Consider the following 19,761-nt stretch of genomic DNA (forward strand, 5'->3'; position numbering starts at 1 on the left):
GATGAGAAAACTGAGGTCCAGAGAGAGGATAAGACACAGCAGGAGCATTTAAAGGGTTTGTTCCAGAGTTTGATTCCAGCTCCTTTCTTTCTGCTGTTTTCCCAGACTATTCCAGGCCACAGGGCAGCTCACCAACCAGTAGGCATGCCAGACCTTTAGAATCCAAACCTCTCATTGTACAGATGAAGCTGAGCCCCAGACAGGAGAGGTGGTTTCCCAAATTCACACAGTGAGTTGGTGGCAGGGATGTTTGTTGAACCCAGGTCTCTTGCCTCCATAAAGGAAGTACTTAATGGCCATTGCTACCAGCTGCCATGTATCAGTGGGCCAGCAGGAAGTAATACCAGTGGCCTCAGGGGCAAAGTGAGCTTTTGGAATCTAAGATCTCAAATAGGGGCTGGCACATTAAAATATGCAGGAATGTTGGCTGATTGAATTGGAGAATCAATGAATTCACAATACAAATAAGTGTGAGGGGAGGGCTAAGGCAATGGCAGTGCCCTTTGTAACAGTACAAATTCAGGCAGAAGGAAACTGGAATTCAGATGAGGATCTAAATGATGCAGAAGTCACAAGGAGGATGTGTGTGCGTGTGTGTGTGTGTGTGTGTGTGTGTGTGTGTGTGTGTGTATGAATGAATGTTAATTCTTTTAACTCTCAGACTTGACCATGAAAACTTGGCCGAAGAGACATTCTGAGACAAAGGGCCTCTGTGCCCAGCTGGCTCAGACCCACAGAGGACAGCTCGGAGGGCTGAGGAGCAGCCTCTGCTGCTCAGGCCTCCAACTGATACACTATTGGGATCATCTGCCAATTGTGGGTACTTGGACATGCTTGGCCTGAGGAAGAATCAGCCTGGACAGATGCCCAAGCCAAAGAAGCCAGATCCAGCTGGCCTTTCCAGGTCTCAAGTGCAAACTGATGGTAAGGGTCTCTGCAGAGGAGGCAAGGATGTGGAGGGGGAAGGAGGGGCCATTGTTAACGTATAGAAAACAATAACAAAAAGGCTGGAAGGAAATATGTCAGAATCTTGACAATGGTCTTCTCTGTGAAGTAGATTATAGGTGTTTTTACTGCTTATCTGCTGCCTCTTGGGCTTTTTACATTTTATACAATAAATTATTTTCCTTTGAAAAAAATCAAGAAATATAAAATAAGAAAAAAATACGTTATTTGCCTATCTTTCTCATTTGACTGTGAGCTCCTTGAGGGTTTGGGGCTCAAGGAATTATGTCTTACTAGTACTTTGACGTCACGCACTCACACTGGAAGAGTGCAGGAGCTCTGTCAATATTAAGTGAATGATTTATATCATCTTCTACTTCAAGCATTTAGGCTCTTATTCAGTGGCCACTTTCTTAGCAGACTTGGCTATATGCTTCCTAGGGTATAGTTGATTAGAAATGACAACCTATAAAAATGAATCGAGGACCTACAAGAAGTTGTCATTCAATGACAGCAAAACTACTTATTTTATAATTATTAATGATCAGAATCATCATAATTATTATCATCTTATTTAATTGGGCCTTCATGCCAGTCTGTCATTCAAAAAACATTGAGCACCAATTGCGTGTACAGTATTCTTTTCTTTGAAGAGTTTAAAAAGAAACCTTATTTACAGATGAGCACTCAGATTCAGAAAAGTGATTGGCTCATGTGGTAAACAGAATAAGGTGGGGAGGCTCAGATTGTTATCCAGTGCTGTTTACTTACCCCACAAAGCATTTTATCAGTTAATAAACATTTGAATGGCTATGGTTTATGTGACCCACTTGCCGATAGACTGGCGGGTAAAAAGAAAGGAAAGAAGTGGACAGAGAAGCTGGTAGGCAGGTAAGCAGGGACATAGGTTCCCCAGTTTCCAGAACTGAGTACACTCCTAGAGGAAATCACATTCACCCCAGGGAGAAGTGAGTGCTCACAGCAGAGCGAAAACAATGGAGACAGAAAATTTTCAAAGGAAACCATACCTCTGCTGTACATTACAACCTAATACAGAGTTTGAGTCTTCAAGAAACTTTATACTTTGTTGAAGATTCTCTATACAAGAGGTCAGAGTCCTTTATAATGTTTACAAAAATTTTCCACTGAAAGTGGTAGATAAAATGTTGGCACCCGAAGAACTAAACTTTAGTATACCTAGCAAATTCTCTTTTGCAAAATATAATCTGACAACGTTGGATACATGTTGCAAATGTATACTTGCATGTAATTTTACAAGCATTTTCTAAAGGATCTATTGTGTCCCAGCTTGGGACTGGGTGTTGAGGAAGGCACAAGTTCTACCTTCAAAGCTAAAAATATTTCTCTCTCTTTACTTTTGATGTTATATATCTTTATGAACATGTACAGATGTGTACAGATTCTGCTTAAAGTAGTATTTATTGAGCACTTACAATGTGTCTGATCCTGTGTTGCATGCTATTTTATTTAAGTCTCCCAGAGACTCAATGATTTAGGTAACCTCTTTCTATGGATGAAGAAACTCAATCTCAGCAACGTTAAAGATACTGCTAGAGCTAGTGGCAGAGATGAGTCCCTAGCCCAGTCTTTGGATTTGAACTCCATCACAAACCAGACACGGTAGGAGGTGCCCTGTGGAGATAAGGGAGCATGCCTCTCCCTCTGCCTCTGTTTCTACATACTTGTTAAATTCATTTAACATTTGTCAAATGGATTAATATATGAATCAGTCTATTTGTAAGGCTGAGAATACTATGGCATAGGCAAAAGAAAAGGTCATACATACATCCATTTAGTCATTCAACAAATATCTTGGCAATTAACTCTGTGTGAGATACTGGGACACAATGCTAAGCAAAATAGTTATGGAACTTACCAGTCTGGTGGTGTCTGGGGAAGACAGACATCACTCAAATTATATACAAACAATTTTATTACAAACTGTAAAGGATTATGTCTCTTATTTTGCTGTGCACTCTTTAGGTTATAAAGGGCTTTTCACACACATCACTTCATGGGAAGCCATAGACTATAAGGGTTAAAGTAAAGATTTTAGTGTTGTATAGGCCCGGGTCTGAATCTGGCTTGCCCACTTACATACAAACTGGGCTCTTGGACAAGTTTCTAAGCTTCACTTTTCTCATCTTTTGAATGGGGGGGAAATAGCACATTCGTCACAGAGCTATTATGACAATGCAGTGAGATAATGCATGGAAGGCACTCAGCACAATGCTCGACATATGGTTGCTGAACAGTAGCTGTTAGTATGATTATACAATTTTTTTGGTTCTTTACTGCATTTTCCCCTGTATCCTCCTCTTATTCCAGAAGAAAGGCCAGGTCTTACTAGATACCAAATGAAATTAATAATACCTTTTCACAGCATTATCCATCAGAATAAACAAGGAGAAATTTTTAAGGGACTCACACAAAGGCCAAACACATTACCAATATTTTGACTTTGCTATCCATTCTTACCCTCCATTGGATGAACTGTGGTCAGGGGATTGGTGTTCACTCCGGTCTAACCACAGCAACATTAGATGGAGAGAAGCTCTTGGGGCCCCACTGTCAGGAGTGGTGGGTAAGGCGGCCACTGAGGTGTCTTGGCCTGTCTAACACTGAGATCTTGGGATAGGGCAAGACTGGGGAAAGCAAACCCATCCCCTGGACCTCGTGGGGGAGGTAGCTGAGTTGTTGGGCTTGAGTAACAGGAGCTGACAGAACCAGCTCAGCGTGGTCTTACTGGAGATGGATTAAGGCAGGGTTTTCAGGGGCTAAGAGCTAAGGCAATAACTCTAGATATTGGGTAGTGGAATTGACAAATATCCATTCAGCTGTAGGAAGGAGATGATGTGAACTTTCCACCTAAGGCCTCTTCCATCTCGAGCTGCCAATTTGCCCTGTGACTCTCAGACCCCTGTGGGACCAGGAAGTGGGAGTCAACAATTCTGAGGCATAAAATCAAAAAGGCACTGAATGTTTGGATGCAGTGCCAGGTCCCAAAAAGAATGCCTCTTTGTCTGAATGCCTTCTATGCCAAAGCAAAACAAATTTATCAGCATCTCCTCAAAACTGCAAGGGAGAGTCTAAAAAGTTTAAGCAATAAAAAAGGGCAAATGGAAATTGATTATTTAATATCATCATTATTAATTCAAGAAGTATAAAATGGTATTACTAATCTCTTTACTTCGTGAGGTGATTTTATTGTTTTATCGTACTAGACATAAATATGTGTAAGGGCTTCATTCCCCTAACCATATTTTTTTCTGTCTATTTTTAAGAGAATGTCTGAAGCCTTTCAACCATACATTGCCATGCTGGTTTTTGGACTTCACTCCCATAGAGAAGGGTAGAGTGAAGCATTAACGTTTAAGTGGCTCAGATATTTGGTAGTCAAGCCACTTCACATGGTAGGGCACAAATGGTGGAGTTTAGGCATCAGATAGCGAAGGGGATTTCAGAAATACTGGAATTATCCCATGATATTCTCTTACTGTTCCTGCCAACTTGGTCAGCCCTAGCTGCATCTTATTGTCTTTAAGAAAACACAAATCGTTTCTTTCTTTCTTTTTTTTTTTTTTTTTTTTTACAAATCGTTTCTATATATTGCTTTTCTTCTTTATCCCATTGATGGGTGGAAAAAGTGATGGGTGGAATCTAGGGCTGGATTATGGTCATTTCAGCTTACTACAGGAAAATTTTATGGAGACAAAGGAAAGGATAAAGGTAAATGCTGAAATTCGGGAATATACTGATTGACTGGAAAAAAGTTCTGATTTTATACAGTTGTTTTTACACATATTATCAATTGTTTTCTCTTCGTTAGAATAAAAAAAGTAGTAGACAGAGAAGAATGAACTGTCCACAAAAATAATAATGACCATTTATTAAATAACAGATATTCAGGGGTGCCTTGGTGGCTCAGTTAGTTAAGCATCTGCCTTCAGCTCAGGTCATGATCCTGGAGTCCTGCTCAGCAGGGAGCCTGCTTCTTCCCTCTTCCTGATGCTCCCCCTGCTTGTGCTCTCTCTCCCTGACTCTCTCTGTCAAGTAAATAAATTCTTTAAATAACAGGTATTCAAAAGTAAGCCCTTAGACCATTATCCCCATTAATCTTCCTAACAATTTCATGAGATGGTTACTGTTATGTTCCCAGTTTTGCACAGGAGCCCCAGGAAGGATGGTATTTGCCCAAAGCTGTATACACAGCTGGTGAGAGCAGAGCTGAGATTAGATTCTAGGTCTGACTCCAGGACTGTGTTCATTACTGCTGGACTAGCCAGCTTTTCCCCTACCCTGGGATTTTTTATATAACAGTGTACTTGATAGAGGGAAAAGCACTGTATAACCTCCAAATGTTGCTTTCCCCTAGAGCAGCTTGATACAAAGAAGAGTGGAGCAGACAGACCTAAGGCTAACTCCCATGACTCACTAGCTGCATAATTTGGGCAAGTCTTTTCACTTCTCTGAGCCTTGATATTAGATGGAGATGATTATCATCAACTGCCATGCTCATCAGACAGGGCTGCTCTAAGAGCCAAATAATATTATGAAGGAAGGGGGAGCTCTGAGGACAAGGTCTACGGGCAAGGATTTTTTTTTTTTTTTTTTTGGTCTGAGAAAGCTTTTATCCTATAAATAGAATCCATTGATTGTCCCCTGGAGTAACTTCCCATCTTCTCTCTCCTGGCTACTGTTATGAATCTCATTTTCATGTTTATTAAAGGGGAGAATTACGAATTGGCTTGAGCATTTAAAATCTCATTTAAATCCACTCTGGAAAATTGTTTCCAAAGGAGAGAGAATTCCAGACTAAGTGACTTGTGGGATGCCTGTTTCTTGGTGGCTCTGGGGGCAGTTGGCACAGTCACCCATTTCCTCTCAATTTGACTTGTATATTGCTCCTCTTGTCTCATCCAGCTCAAGTTCATTAGATTCCCCTTGGTTCGCTAGAAGGGCTCTTGGGTGCAAATGAGGCTAGTAAGGGAATGGGTGGGGATTGCGTAGGACTACATAGCAAGAGCTGGTAGAGCCTGGTCTTCTGCTTATGGGTTCCCTGTTTTTTCCCTTGGGCTCACTCCCTTTCCCTGAAGTCTTCTCTGGCCACTTTAACCTCACATGAGGTCTTCAGGGAAGTAAGCATACTCTTTAAACTACAGACAGTTCCTAATGCAATATCAGACATGAAAGTGCTTAGCACTTAGCACTCGTCTGCATTAAATGCTTCAGAGACAGCTGAATCAGGAGCTGTGCTGCTTCTGTGCAATTTAACACCTATTTATTGAACATTTCTTCTATGCCAGGCCTTGGCCTAGATGCTAGGAATATAAAGATGCCCTTGTTCTTCAGTAGCTTAAAAACTATTCAAAGAGACTCAAATAAACCTACTTGCAGCCTAGTGTGACCCAGGGAAATACAGAGAGCTATGGAATCATGGACGAAGGATCCTCTCTAAGCATGAATAATGATAGCCCCTTGCATTTTATGTTGGCAGTTTACAAAGTGCTTCTCACAGCTCTTACCCATTTGACTTTCATGGGATCCCTATGAGGTAGGAATAATTATTCACATTGTCTGATGAGGCAACTGAGGCTCAGAAAGTTGAAGTGACAGATAAAGTCAAACCAGTAAACAGCTGGGCAGTAGCATGGAATAATGGAAAGACCTCTGACTTGGAACTCAAGAGACTTGGCTTCTATGTCTGTCATTTATGACTATGCGATCTTGGATAAGTAATTTTCCTCTCTGGGGCTTACTTTCCTCATCTATCAGGTGATGTACTTAGACTAGAAATGTTGAGTGGGTCTCAGGATAAACAGGGTCTTGTTTTGTAAAACTGCAGAGCAGTATTTAATCATCTCCTGAGAATCAAAGGCAGAATGGTATAAGGGAGAGAAGGAATCAGAGAAACATGGATTAAAATCCTAGTTGAGTTCCTGTTAGCCATGTGGGCCTAGGCATGTCACTCCACCTCCCTATGACTCAGATTCCTAATTTGTAGAGATAATACCCATTTTGCAAAGTTCCTCTGAGGCTTGAATGAGGTAATGTGTCCAGCATAGCACTTGGCACATAGTAGGTTTATAAGAAAGTACCAGAGATAGGCGAGCCCAAGTACTGGGTCTCTCTGGCTGTTCTTTGAATATGTAAGCTTAAAGATTCTGTGTTCTCTGCTCCCAGGTCTCCAGACCAGTGAAGATGCCAAGTTTTATGCCCTTTCAACCAGGTTTAAGCCATTAAGCAATGAGAATGAGAACTTGGTGGTTCAGTTTTCAGTAATACATGAGCAAAGCATCGATTGTGGTGGTGGGTGTGTGAGACTCTTTCCTGACACCCTAAACCAGGAGGATGTGCATTCAGAATCCGAGTATTACATCATGTTTCTAAGCTCTCTGATAGCGGTCACTATAAGACCCATGGGGTCTTAACAAGAGCCATTCTAATTGTTAACGAGACTCAGATTGACCCAAAACAGGAAATTTCTAATCCACCTTCCTATGCAGTAAGACTCTTCAACAACCTGAAAAAAAAAAAAAAAAAAAAAAACAACTTTAAACCTAAATGTTAGTTTCGTTTAAGTAGAACAAAGAGGTAGAGAGCCACATGGTATTAACATGGCTGCAGCACAGAGAGACATTCCCCAGTTCTCAAAAAAGGAGGAAGATATCATAAACTGTGTGGACATTCTCAGAATGTACCTACTACGATAGGCTTTGTGCTCTGAAGGGGGTTCCTGCCCTTGAGAGAGAAGGCACAGGAGGTCAGGGAAATCATCTTGATCTAGCATTTATAATGAGTCCAGAGTATTGCATCTATAACCTTAATATGTCACTAGGCCTCCTTGGGTCAATCTAGCTCTTACTTCACTCCAAACTTGAATGGTGGTTGAGATTAAAAAACTAACAAACAACAAAAATTAAACCAACTCCCAAAGCTCTAATGAAGAATGTGGATTTTACCAAATGTTTTTATACAAAGTCAGAGGAAAGTGTTGTACCACAAGTCATACAGCAAAATTTCCTTAAAATTCTCTTTAAACTTTTCTTTCTTTTCCCAGAGAGTTTCAGATCTCTTGCTTCAAGCCCTTGCCAAAATCCTCCTCTTCAGCCTCTTTCCCTTTTTCTGTCTGCAGCCCCTTCCCCCAACTCTTTCTCTCTCATCTTTCAATCTTATCCATGCATAGAACGATGTAGCACTCTGGGGGGCTAAATGTCCCCTCACAAGGAGTTTATATGTGTGTATGTATGAGGTGGTTATAGTAGAGAAATTGAAAATAATTTCTCTTTTTTTAAAAAATATTTTATTTATTTACTTGAAAGAGAGAGAGAGAGCACAAGAAGGGAGAGAGTCAGAGGGAGAGAAGCAGACTCCCTGCTGAGCAGGGAGCCTGATGTAGAACTCTATCCTGGGACTTCAGGATCATTACCTGAGCTGAAGGCAGTCACTTAACCAACTGAGCCACCCAGGCGCCCCGGAAAATAATTTTTCAAATGTGATTTTTTTTTCATATAAATATTATTTGTTCAATGCTCAAACAACCAAACCAGTTTCAGCTGTTATCAGCTCCATTTTACAGATGAGGAAGAAGAGGTGAGAAATTTGCCCAAAGTGAGTAAGCGAGAAGGCAGAATTTTAACCCAGTCCATCTGGCTTAAAGCCTGTGCTTTTTTCTATTCTATGCTTTTGCCTTCTGTTTGGTGGGGACACAGGCATGTGAATTGTTCTTTAAAAGGCAGAACGAAAGACATACTTTAAAAAAAGATATTGGTGAGGAGGTATGAGACCACAAAAGATGGCATGACTCAGTCCAACTGGGGGCTTTTGGAGGGAGTATTAATTGTTCTTTGCAGAATGAGTTAGATTTTAATAGGCAGAGAAGGAGGTGAAGGGAATGTAATGAGGACAGAGGAAGCTGTGCAAAACCTCAGAGACAGGGGCGCCTGGGTGGCTCAGTGGGTTGGAGCCTCTGCCTTCGGCTCAGGTCATGATCCCAGGGTCCTGGGATCGAGCCCCGCGTCGGGCTCTCTGCTCCATGGAGAGCCTGCTTCCTCCTCTCTCTCTGCCTGCCTCTCTGCCTGCTTGTGGTCTCTGTCTGTCAAATAAATAAAATCTTTAAAAAAAAAAAAACAACCTCAGAGACATGAAATTGAAATGCAAGTAGAAAAATGATGAGACTCGTGTGGCTAGAGCACATCGTGTGTGTGTGTGTGTGTGTGTGTGTGTATGTGTTTAGGATAGTCAGCAATAACATGGGAAATGAGGTTGAAAAACTAGCTTAAAACCCATTCTTGGACCTTTGTCACATTAAGCTTTCCAGGCTCAGAGCCACTGACCTACAAGTGCCTCTAAAGTTTTCACAAAGCAGAAAGAACTCCAGGCTCTGTTTCTCCCTAGGCTTGGGCTGAATCCCAGCAATGCTACTTATTAGCTCTTTGACCTTGGGCGAGATACTTAACTTTTCTGAGCCACAGCTTTCCCAGCTAAAAGTGGAGATAGTAACAGCTACTTGTCCTAAGAACTAAATGATATGGTATAAGATACCTGGCATGGGAGGGGCTTTCTGGTTGGGTTTGGTCAATAGAAGCCTTGGCAGGAGATCAGAGGGAGGGAGAGAGCTGTGTCTCTCAACTGAAAGTTACAACTTCCCTCCTGGCCACCCTCCTCACAGGACTTTTTTTCTTCCAGGCTCTGGTAACTATTCTTACTCCTTGCAAGGATCGGGATAGGAATAATCCTACTGTTACTAGCTCACAGCACAGCACTATTCTTATATCTTCTTAATGTCCTGCCCCTTTCTTTGTAAATCGTTCCTTTATTAAATTCCTGTCAAGTAATCCTAAATGTGAGTGTGCTATCTGTTTCTTGCTGAGACCCTGATTAATGCAAAGGCTATGTCTGTCTTAGCCTCATCCGAGGCAAACTGCCTAAAAATGATACAAAATAATGCATTAGGGTTTAATTTCTAGGCACTGGCCCTGGCATCTGTGGCTTTGGCAACAACAAAATACAGGGCTTCCTTTGCTACCTAGGGAAATACCATGAGAACAAAACGACCACCAAGTGCAGGGTGGTATGTGGGCTGGTCTTCAGGTTTGGGGAGAAGGGTAAGCATTTTGTATATGTTATCTCACTTAATTCTTACAAAAACCCCACAGATCAAATGCTATCAGAATAGGTATAGAGAGGTGCTATAAACTATAGAAGTTCACATAGGAGCAGTTTCTGAAAGGCTAGGAAGTCAGATAAGGTCCCCTCTTGGAAGAATGTTTCGCATGGTCTAGTTGCTCACTAATAGATGCTGAAAGGATGGGGGAGGTAGGGAGTGCTGGGCTTAAATATGTGTGGTGAGTATATCTTAGTAACATCAGGTTAGAGAGATCTAAGTTGGTTGGAGGATAATAGCTGGATTTTATTAACAACTCAACAGTCAATCACCAGATGCCAACTCTGTGTTGGGTCTTGGGCTAGTGATAGAGTGAGACAGACATGGTCCCTGATCTCACAGCTCAGTGAAGGTATGAATCAAAAAAAAGGAGAGGACTACCTAGTATGTTGAGGGTCTGGGGAAGCACAGAAGAAGACCCCTACATAAACTGGAGGTTTAGGAAATATTTCTTAGAGGACTTAGAGGACTCCCCCATGCTGAGTTTTGAAAGATGAGCATGAATTGGTTTTGTGAAAAAGTGATAATTTTAAGGAGGATTTAATTCCTGGAAGAGGGAATCACATAAGAAAAGTCAAGAAGACTTGAGAAATTTGCAAGGAATTTGGCACAACCAGAGTGCCAGAGAGGGGCAGGAACTGGGTCTAGAAAAGCCCATAGGCCTTGTATCATTGGAGAACTTGTGTTCAGGCTCAAGACCTTTGTTAGCAGGACTGTACCTGCAAGGCTCCCTGAGGTCTTCCTCTGGGGTAGGCTTTGTGTTGGAAGCTGCAGACGCAACAAATGAGTCAGACACGACCTCTTCCATCGAGAAGCTTACAATCTAAGGGGACATACAGAAAAACAGACAAGATCAGAGAATGACCAGAGCTGTGATGGAAGGTGAGGGCTAGGAAAGACCAAAGGAGTGTATACTTAGGAGAATGAGATCCAGAGTCTCTATTGGGTTAACTGCAGAAATGGGATGAGGGATGTGGTGAAGTATGTTTGTGTATATGTGCGGGGTGGCATTCAGAAAATATTTTTGGTAGTGCATTTAATGCTTGAGGTTCAAAGATGTCCAATGTGGACTGAGATATTCCCTATCCCCTTTCTAGATCAATAAAGACATTCACCTATGCACTCTGACCATTCACCCGAATGGTACTTATGAGGTCAAAATCAATAACTAGCAAGTGGCAGCTGGGGGTCTGGAGGATGACTGGGACTTCCTCCCAGGAAGATAAAAGCCCTCTGTGCCTGGAAACCAAGGAAATGGGAAGAATGTCTGCAAACAGAGGATCCTAGAGATAAGAAACCTGAGATTAGACAGTGTTTGTCTGGTGGAGATGTCAGCTATTGGGATGGGGAAAAAAGGCTGGGAATAAAAGCAAAAACTGGGGCATTAATCCCTCAGGGAGGTGTCCAGCTAAATATTGGTATCCAAAGAGGTGTGGAGGAAAGAGGGAAGTAACTCACATGTCTTGAGACATTATTGATCTTTCTGGAAGCCTCTGCAAACAGTGTGCTGTGATTGCTGTTATGAATAAGGAAACTGGCACTTAGAAAATGAAGTGACTTGCCAAATATATATACATTAGCACCAGGATCTGAACCTGAATCTCTGATTCAAGAGTTATTGATATGGGGAATGTGTGACATATATTCACTGATTTATTATCATTCACTGGGAAGCTCTATTGGATATAGCTATGGAGGGATTGAGAACCCTCCTGGGATTGAGAACCCTCCTGGGATTCAGAATCTAGTGTGGGATGCAGACAACTACACAGATGAAGATCATACTGTGTAATTAGTGCTGAGGGGGAAGCCCAAAGCCTGTGGAGCCCCAAAGAAACTCCTAACCTAGCCTGTGTTAGGGTGCAGACAGTGGTCTAGGAAGGAGGATCCAATGTTTGAGTGATTGTGTTAACCTATGGGCTAGAAACAGACTCTGGAGTTAAATAGATACGGGTTTGAATCCGAGTTCCAGCCTTTACTACCGATTAGACGCCAGCCTACTTGCAGTTAGATTTTGGGCAAGGTATATAATTGTTATGAAAGTCAATTTCACAAAAAGGGATTATTATAATACCCACATGTGAAGGCTGTTGTGAAGACTAAATGAACTAACATACATAATACAGTGACTGGTATATAGTAAGTCCTTAATATATGGGATTTATATGCTAATAATGTACTGAATTTCAAACGCCGAATTCATTAGAGCAAGCGAAGTAGGAAATTGGGTTGGAGGGAAGACATTCCAGACCCAGAGAAGAGCAGGAGCAAAGGCACAAGAATCAGGCGGAAAGCAACATGGTTGTGTAAAGAACTGAAACAGCAGTTTAGTGTTTGGGGAGCTTCAAGTTTGAGATGCAGACTGGTAGGAGATGAGGTTGGAAAGGTCTGTTTGGAGCCAGGTCCTGGAGGGCCTCACTTATTTTGTTGCTGTTCTACAGGTCAGAGCAGAATCATCCTCATGCAGAGGAGATGTTTGGGGTTAAGCAAAGAGCAACATAGGACCCAGCAGATGGAATCCCTAAGAAGTCCCTAAGAAGAGGCCTGTAGAGAGGTGGGCAGTGCCCCAGCCATGTGATTGGTGATTTAGCAAAGGCCTCCAGTTCCGTGGGAGGGAAGTATAGTCAGAGAATTAAGACAGATGATCAGGCTGTGTCTGTGCCTTTAGCACCACAGGAAAAATAGGGTCTAGGTTTCTTCCACGCCCAGCAGGCAGGCTCAGAGCAGCAGGATTAACCACAGACCTTCACTCCTGTTTAGGACTGTGCACCTGATGTAGTCAGGGTTGACTCTAGGCTTAGGGGAGAGGAGAGAGGTTACAGGCCTCTATGCTCCCTGCTGAGCAGAACTAAAGAAGATGGAAAGTAGTTAGACAGGCAGGGGTCTATCTAGACTAGAGCTTCCATGATGGGATGCTGACTGGTACATGTCAGGAATCAAAAGGCAGCTGAGACAGCTCAGGAACTGAACTTTCTTAGTTGCAATGCTAGGGAATAACTTTGAGTCTGGTAGGCTTGGCATTGAAGCTCTCTGTCAGTCTTGGCAAATGCTTAGCACCAAGGTGAACTGCTAGGTAGATAGAGCAAAACTGGTGGCTCCACAGCAGAAGACATATGAAAGTCAGGGTAGGGTGTTTGTGACTTGGAGGTTTGTCTTGGTACATAGAAGGGGCCTGGGGTACAAGGGACTGTTACAGGTCTGGGAGCATCTTGGGTACAAAGTAGATGACCAAGAGAGGTCTTCAGGAAGAGGGATACAGGCTAGAAGACTTGTTCTGACAATAAAGGCACATGATTGAGGGAGGGAGAGGGTCAGACACAAGGGAAATTCCCATATTATTTGAGCTTAAAGTATTCAAGGTCAAAGTGATTGTGAACTTGAGGAGGAGCTAGAGTTGCTTAAAGGCTTTTTCTCTCCTGTTTTGGGTTTGCTTACAGAATCCTGAGCTGGGCTCTCACAGTGGTAAGGACAGGAGGTTGACAGGGTTAAGGAGCTAGGTCTAGTCTGACTATAGGGACCCCAGTTTCATCCCAGCCCACTCACCTGTCCTCAAGGAGGAACATTTTGTTTTAGGACTGGGAGGACTTCGAATACTTCCTAGATAGAAACATCAAGACGCCAGACGACTGGAATGAGGTAATGGATGGGGAGTGGGAAGGACCTGTGATACCAAACTTGAAGTATAAGGTGAGGGGGGGCCTCTCCTTGCAGTGGGTATGAGAAATAAGACAGAAGAGATGTGAAGTTTAATTTGTAGAAAAGAAACTCTGAGATCCTGTGGTCTTCCTCTCACCACCACCCACTGCCCATAAGACTATTGCCTCATTTGGGTCCTGATGGCAGGGCTGTGCCTACATGGGTGGGGGTGGTCTGGTAAAGGTCAATGCTGAGAGGGGTTTGTCCAGAGTGGTGGAAAGCAGCCAAAGGAACATGATCAAAACAGGAAATGTGTCTGGGGTCAGGAACTGGAAATCTCAGCAGTGATTCTCAAAGGGAAAAGTAGGACATGAATGAGCCAAAGGTGTTGGGGTGGGGATGGGGAACTTCTTTTTAAGGGCTAACTCCTGACCTCCTATCAGACGTGAGAAGAAACTAAAGGAATCAGCTACCAAATGATCCAGAGATAAAACTGACACAAACATGATTTTATTTGGCCATAGTTTCCTGTGTTACTGTTCAGGAAGAGAATGGTCCCAAGTGCCAAAGTCCTTAAATGGTGTTCCCGTGAAGCTATGTTTTCTTAACTTCATAAACAAACTTAGGCACAGAGAAGGGACCAGGCTCAGAATGGGTTTCTGTCACCTTGTTCAACTCTCTCTAGGTAGAAAGGAAAATCTGGAAGAACCTCATGCATTAGCTCAAAAAAGGAGAAAGAAGCTACAGGAATTCTGCTCTAGTATACAACTCTCTTTAGAAATTATTTGGTCTTTCTGGTTATATGAGAAGAAAGGGAAAATACTAATGCAGTGTTCACTTTTTGGTTCTTTGTTTAGGAACAATGGAAACCTCAGATCATTGATAATCCCAATTACCAAAGGGAGTGGATTCATCCAGAAATAGACAAACCTAAATGTAAGCCTGACCCCACCATTTGTCACTATTAGGACATCAATGTTCTTGACCTGGACCTTTGGCAAGTTAAGTTCTCTGGGCTCAGAGCCACTGAGCAACAGTCCCTCTAAAGTTTTCATAAAGTGGAGCTGCGGGCTAGAAATCACAAGACTTAAATGAGTCTTGATCTTTTTAAGCCTTAAACTGCTCATCTTTAAAGTGGGACTAATTATATTTGTCCTGATAACCACAATAGCTAAAATGTACTGAGTCCCTACTATGTTCCAAGTACCATATCAGAGACTTTGCAAATATTACTTGATTCTCACTATGAAACCTCCTATTTCTAAATGTGAAAACTGAAGTTTGGAAAAGATACATAATTTTACCAAAGACACATTTGGTGAACAGAAAATCTGAGATTTGAGTGTAGGTCTTTCTGAGGCCAGATTCAGGCTTCTAGTACTTTATACTGCCCTGCTGGTCCTGCATGATTCTTGGGGGTGATTTTGGGCAAAGGGAATCATCAGCAATGTGGTAAAATTTTGAAATATTAAAATCCCCAGGGGCTCCGGGGTGGCTCAGTTGGTTAGGCAGCTGACTCTTGTTTTTGGCTTGGGTCATGATCTCTGGGTCCTGCTTCAGGATTTTCTCTCTCCCTCTACCCTTCCTGCTGCTCTCTCTCTCTCTCTCTAAAATAAATAAATAATTCTTAAAAAAAAATCCCCAGACATGTGTCAGATGTGATTGGCCCAGCCATGATGGTAATTCTTCCTTTAAAAAAAATTTTTTTTAAAGATTTTGTTTATTCATTTTGACGGACAGAGATCACAAGTAGGCAGAGAGGCAGACAGAGAGAGAGGGGGAAGCAAGCTCCCCACTGAGCAGAGAGTCCAATGCGGGGCTTGATCCCAGGACCCTGAGATCATGACCCGAGCCAAAGGCAGAGGCTTAACCCACTGAGCCACCCAGGCACCCCCCAAAAATTTTTTAAAGATTTATTTATTTGAGAGAGAAAGAGAGAGAGAGCGTGCATGTGCTAGAGAGAGTAGGGGGAGGGACAGAGGAAGACTGAGAATCTCAAACAGATTTCCTGCTGAGTGTGGAGCCTGAAGGAGGGCTCCATCTCATGCCTCTGGGATCATGACCCCAGCCAAAATCACAAGTCAGATGCTCAACTGACTAAGACGTCCAAGGGACTCATGATGGCAGTTCTTGACTTAGCATTTCTCTCTCTTGTAGTCATCTTTCCTGACTCTGGCTGGAAGGGAAAGAGGAGGGCTCATATACTCAGGCCTTCAGAGAGTTGTTCTCTCTCTCTCCCCTGAGACCTGTTATTGAAGATGGGGAGGATTCTTTCCCAACTCAGGAGAAAAGAGAGCACCTCAAGTGCAGGCCCTAGAATGAAAGCCTTAGCCCAAGCGGCCTCTGAAAGACTATAATCTATACAAAAAACAAAAGCAAAAACCCTGCAATCTACATAGTCTTGGAATTCCCTTGGAGAGGAAGGTAATTCACTTTTGTTCAACACAGGCCTGGGATCAATGCTTTACCTGTATTACCTCCCTTAATTCTCCTAACTCTGTAGAATAAATACTATTGTCTCTTATTATTTTACATCTGGCTGAATTGAGACTCAGAAATGTCAAGCGATGCACCCAAGCGCACACAGCTAGCACATGGGAGAGACAGGAATCAAACAAAGGTCTGTCAGCCTTTATTGACTATGCCCACTATACAATCGAGCCCCTGGAAACTGCAGCCCCTTGTCTTTGTATCCTGGAAGTTTCCATAGCCAGGGAAATCTGTCTGCAGTTCAGGGCTGCCAAAAGACTCTTGGACAGACACCCCTTATACGAAACTTTCTTGATTTGTTTATTTTCCACTTTATTCATTTTTTTAAGATTTTATTTATTTATTCGACACAGAGAGAGAGAGAGATCACAAGCAGGCAGACAGGCAAGCAGAGAAGGGGGTGGGGAAGCAGGCTCCCCGCTGAGCAGAGAGCCCGATGCAGGGCTTGATCCCAGGACCATGAGATCATGACCTGGGCTGAAGGCAGAGGCTTAACCCACTGAGCCACACAGGCACCCCATCCACTTTATTTATTTCCAGTTTCCTGGTTTCCTGGTTCAGTGAGACCAGCATAGGAGGGCAAGGAGATGATGTATATAAATTACCACATGCATAGCAGGGGTTCAGGAGAGAAAGATGGAGGGAGGGAGGGAAGGTTGGAAGGGAGGGAGGAAGGAAGGAGAGAAGGAAGGAAGGAACACATGTCCTTCTTCCTTCCTTTCCTATCTGAAGAATGTGGATACAGTTTGCACAAGTTCCCATTGTTATCTCTTTTTCTCAGTTGTCTCTTTGTAATAAATAATAGGAATTTTCTATATCTTGTATAAATATGTAGCCATATTAATATGCCCAATATGATTCTTTCCTTAAAATGCATTGTGGTTTTTTTTTCACTGAAAACATGAAGGTATAGATTTAAAACTGTATCTTTGTTAAAAATTTTATACAAAATTTTAAAATGATTTGGCACTAATTGTTTTGAGTTGTATCAACCTCTTCAACAGGCAAACCTTCTATTTGAGAATTTAAATTCTCACTGAAGGAACGCTTCTCACACTTTAATGTGCATACGAATTACTGGAGGATCTTATTAAAATGTAGATTCTGATCCAACATGTCTGGGACAAAGCCTGAGAGACTACATTTCTAAAACTCCAGCATTATCTCTAAATTGTTGTTTTTCTTGTGACATAGTTCTGCATCATGCTCACATTATCCTTGCAGGCCTCCTTTCCTACTAGGTTCTAATTGGGTCTGATACTCCCCGTCTTACTTCACACGACACACTTAACTAAGTGGACACATCTGGTTTACCATTGGGTCCCTGCACCTTACTGGAAAAGCCTAGGGACTCTCAGCATGGAGATAGATGGGAATTCCCTCCCTCGTCCTGTCTAAACGGGGGTTTCCAGCCTCTGTGAGCTCAGTTGTCCTCCTGATGGGACCTAGCCTAGAAAGCTGGTCAACTTTCCTGCCTGGTCCCTGACCTTTCCCCTCTGTTCTGACGCCTCCATACATAATCCCCTTCGTTTTGTTGTTGTTGTTTAAGCAAAAGTGCTGCATTGTTTCATCAGGACAGAGGCTGGAAGGAGATGGCCACAAAGAAAGAAAATTCTTTCTCTTGGGCACTTAAGTGGTTCAGTCCCTTAAGCGTCTGTCTTTGACTCAGGTCATGATCCCAGGGCGCTGGGATTGAGCCCGCATTGGGCTCCCTGCTCAGCGGGAAGTCTACTTCTCCCTCTTGCCAACCCCTTGTGATCTTGCTCTCTCCCACATAAATAAATAAATAAAATCTTAAAAAAGAAAGAAAGAAAGAAAGAAAATTCTTTCTCTTATTTTTGGGACCCCTTATGATCTTTGAAGGAATAATGATACAAAATCATGCAATGAGTATGGCTAAACCACAACAGAAACACCATGAATTTAGTGTTAGGAAGATGGGAATAAAAGGGCACTGAAGAGAACAGGGAAGATTAGGAACATTTTTTGTGGGAGTAAGGACAATGGAAGAGCCAATAAATGAGTTGTTCTCTAACCAAGACTGCTGATAACTCAAAAGAGAAAAAAAATCCCAAAGGTAAAAAAAATCTCTTAACGTTGTACAAGGAATTATTAAAAACCACTAAGAAATGGCTCAGAGCAAAATAATCTCTAGTCAAAACAGCTTTTGTTTTGTCATTTATTCTGTTGGAGGCAGGGTGGTGGGATGATATAAACCAAATAAAAGTCTTCTCATCAAAATAGAACATTTTTCAAACCTTGGAGGAGGAACACATGATAACTCATGTTGCAAACTTTCTTTTTGTCACACAACTGCTCCCACACAATTAACCAACATACTCCCTAAACTGAAGAAATACTTAATGACCCTCTTTTCTCCTCCTTCTGAAACATATCCAGATATTGAAAAGTTATGATAATTATTGCCATTTATTGAGTGACTATTACCTGCCAGACACTGCGCTTTACATACATTATTTCTAATTCTTATGATAACACTGCAAGGGAGTTATTCTCTATATTTTACTTATGAGGGAAGAGGCTCAGGGGAGTTGAATAATTTGCCCAAAGTCATACAGCTAGTATGTGGTTGAGCTGGTCTGTCTGATTCCATGACTCGTGGTCACTATATTCTGTTCCTTTATCATTAAATCAACAAACTCTAGACTTATATTATGTCATTGACTTAGTTTATCTTTTCCTTCAATTGTAGATACTAAATATATTGTCTTCAGAAAATAGAGAAATATAGTAGAGCGTTTAAATTCTGCTCACACTTTTCATCATAATTTTTTCTTATGTTCTCTTAGTTTTTCTGATTATATTAAGGAGAGAATCTTTAAAAGGGCATCTCTAAGTGGCATGAAAGGTAGGTACCATCAATTTGAGCTGGGACGAGTCACTGGGCAGCAATTTGGAGCCTAGCAGAGTGATGAAAATTTCTTCATAATAGTGGTCAGAGGTTTGAGGAACACAAATCTTGGGAAATGGTAAATTTAACTTCCTTCTAGAGTGGATCAGCTAAGGTGGTACAACATTCTGGACCCTCTGTATTATTAATCACCTTTGTATTCCCCCCATTCTGCCTCAATTACTGATTAAAATCTCCGGGCCCATGGCCTTTGAATTTTCACTTAGCAAGGCCTCCAAGTGAATTTTGAAGCCCTTCAACCTCATTCTAATCCCACTGTTTTCATTTCAACAGGTAAAATCAGGTAGCATTTTAGAGTTTGCTGAGGAGATTGGAAATAAGACCTAAAATAAGAAAAGTAAGGTACTCCTCCACCCTGAATTCCAGATGTCTGACTCCTCAGTTGTGCAGTATTCTTTGCATTTGCAAAAGCAGCTTAAGAGTCATTATCTCATTTGCTGGTCCAATGTTCCTAAGAGGTGGAGGAAGGAAAGAACTAACATTCATCAGACACCCACAGCTTTGTACTTGAGCACTTTCCAAAAGTTATCCTACTTAGCCCTCAAAATCACCTAACAAGGCAAGTGTTATT

The 19,761-nt window shown here is 42.1% G+C and overlaps 1 pseudogene; it reads left to right on the plus strand.

Moving 5' to 3' along the window:
- Window positions 1–490: 490 nt before the first annotated feature.
- LOC123924923 lies at window positions 491–14,814 on the plus strand (annotated as a pseudogene).
- The last annotated feature ends 4,947 nt before the right edge of the window (window positions 14,815–19,761 follow it).

This window comes from Meles meles, chromosome 1, assembly GCF_922984935.1.
Source record: "Meles meles chromosome 1, mMelMel3.1 paternal haplotype, whole genome shotgun sequence".
Lineage (NCBI taxonomy): Eukaryota > Metazoa > Chordata > Mammalia > Carnivora > Mustelidae > Meles > Meles meles.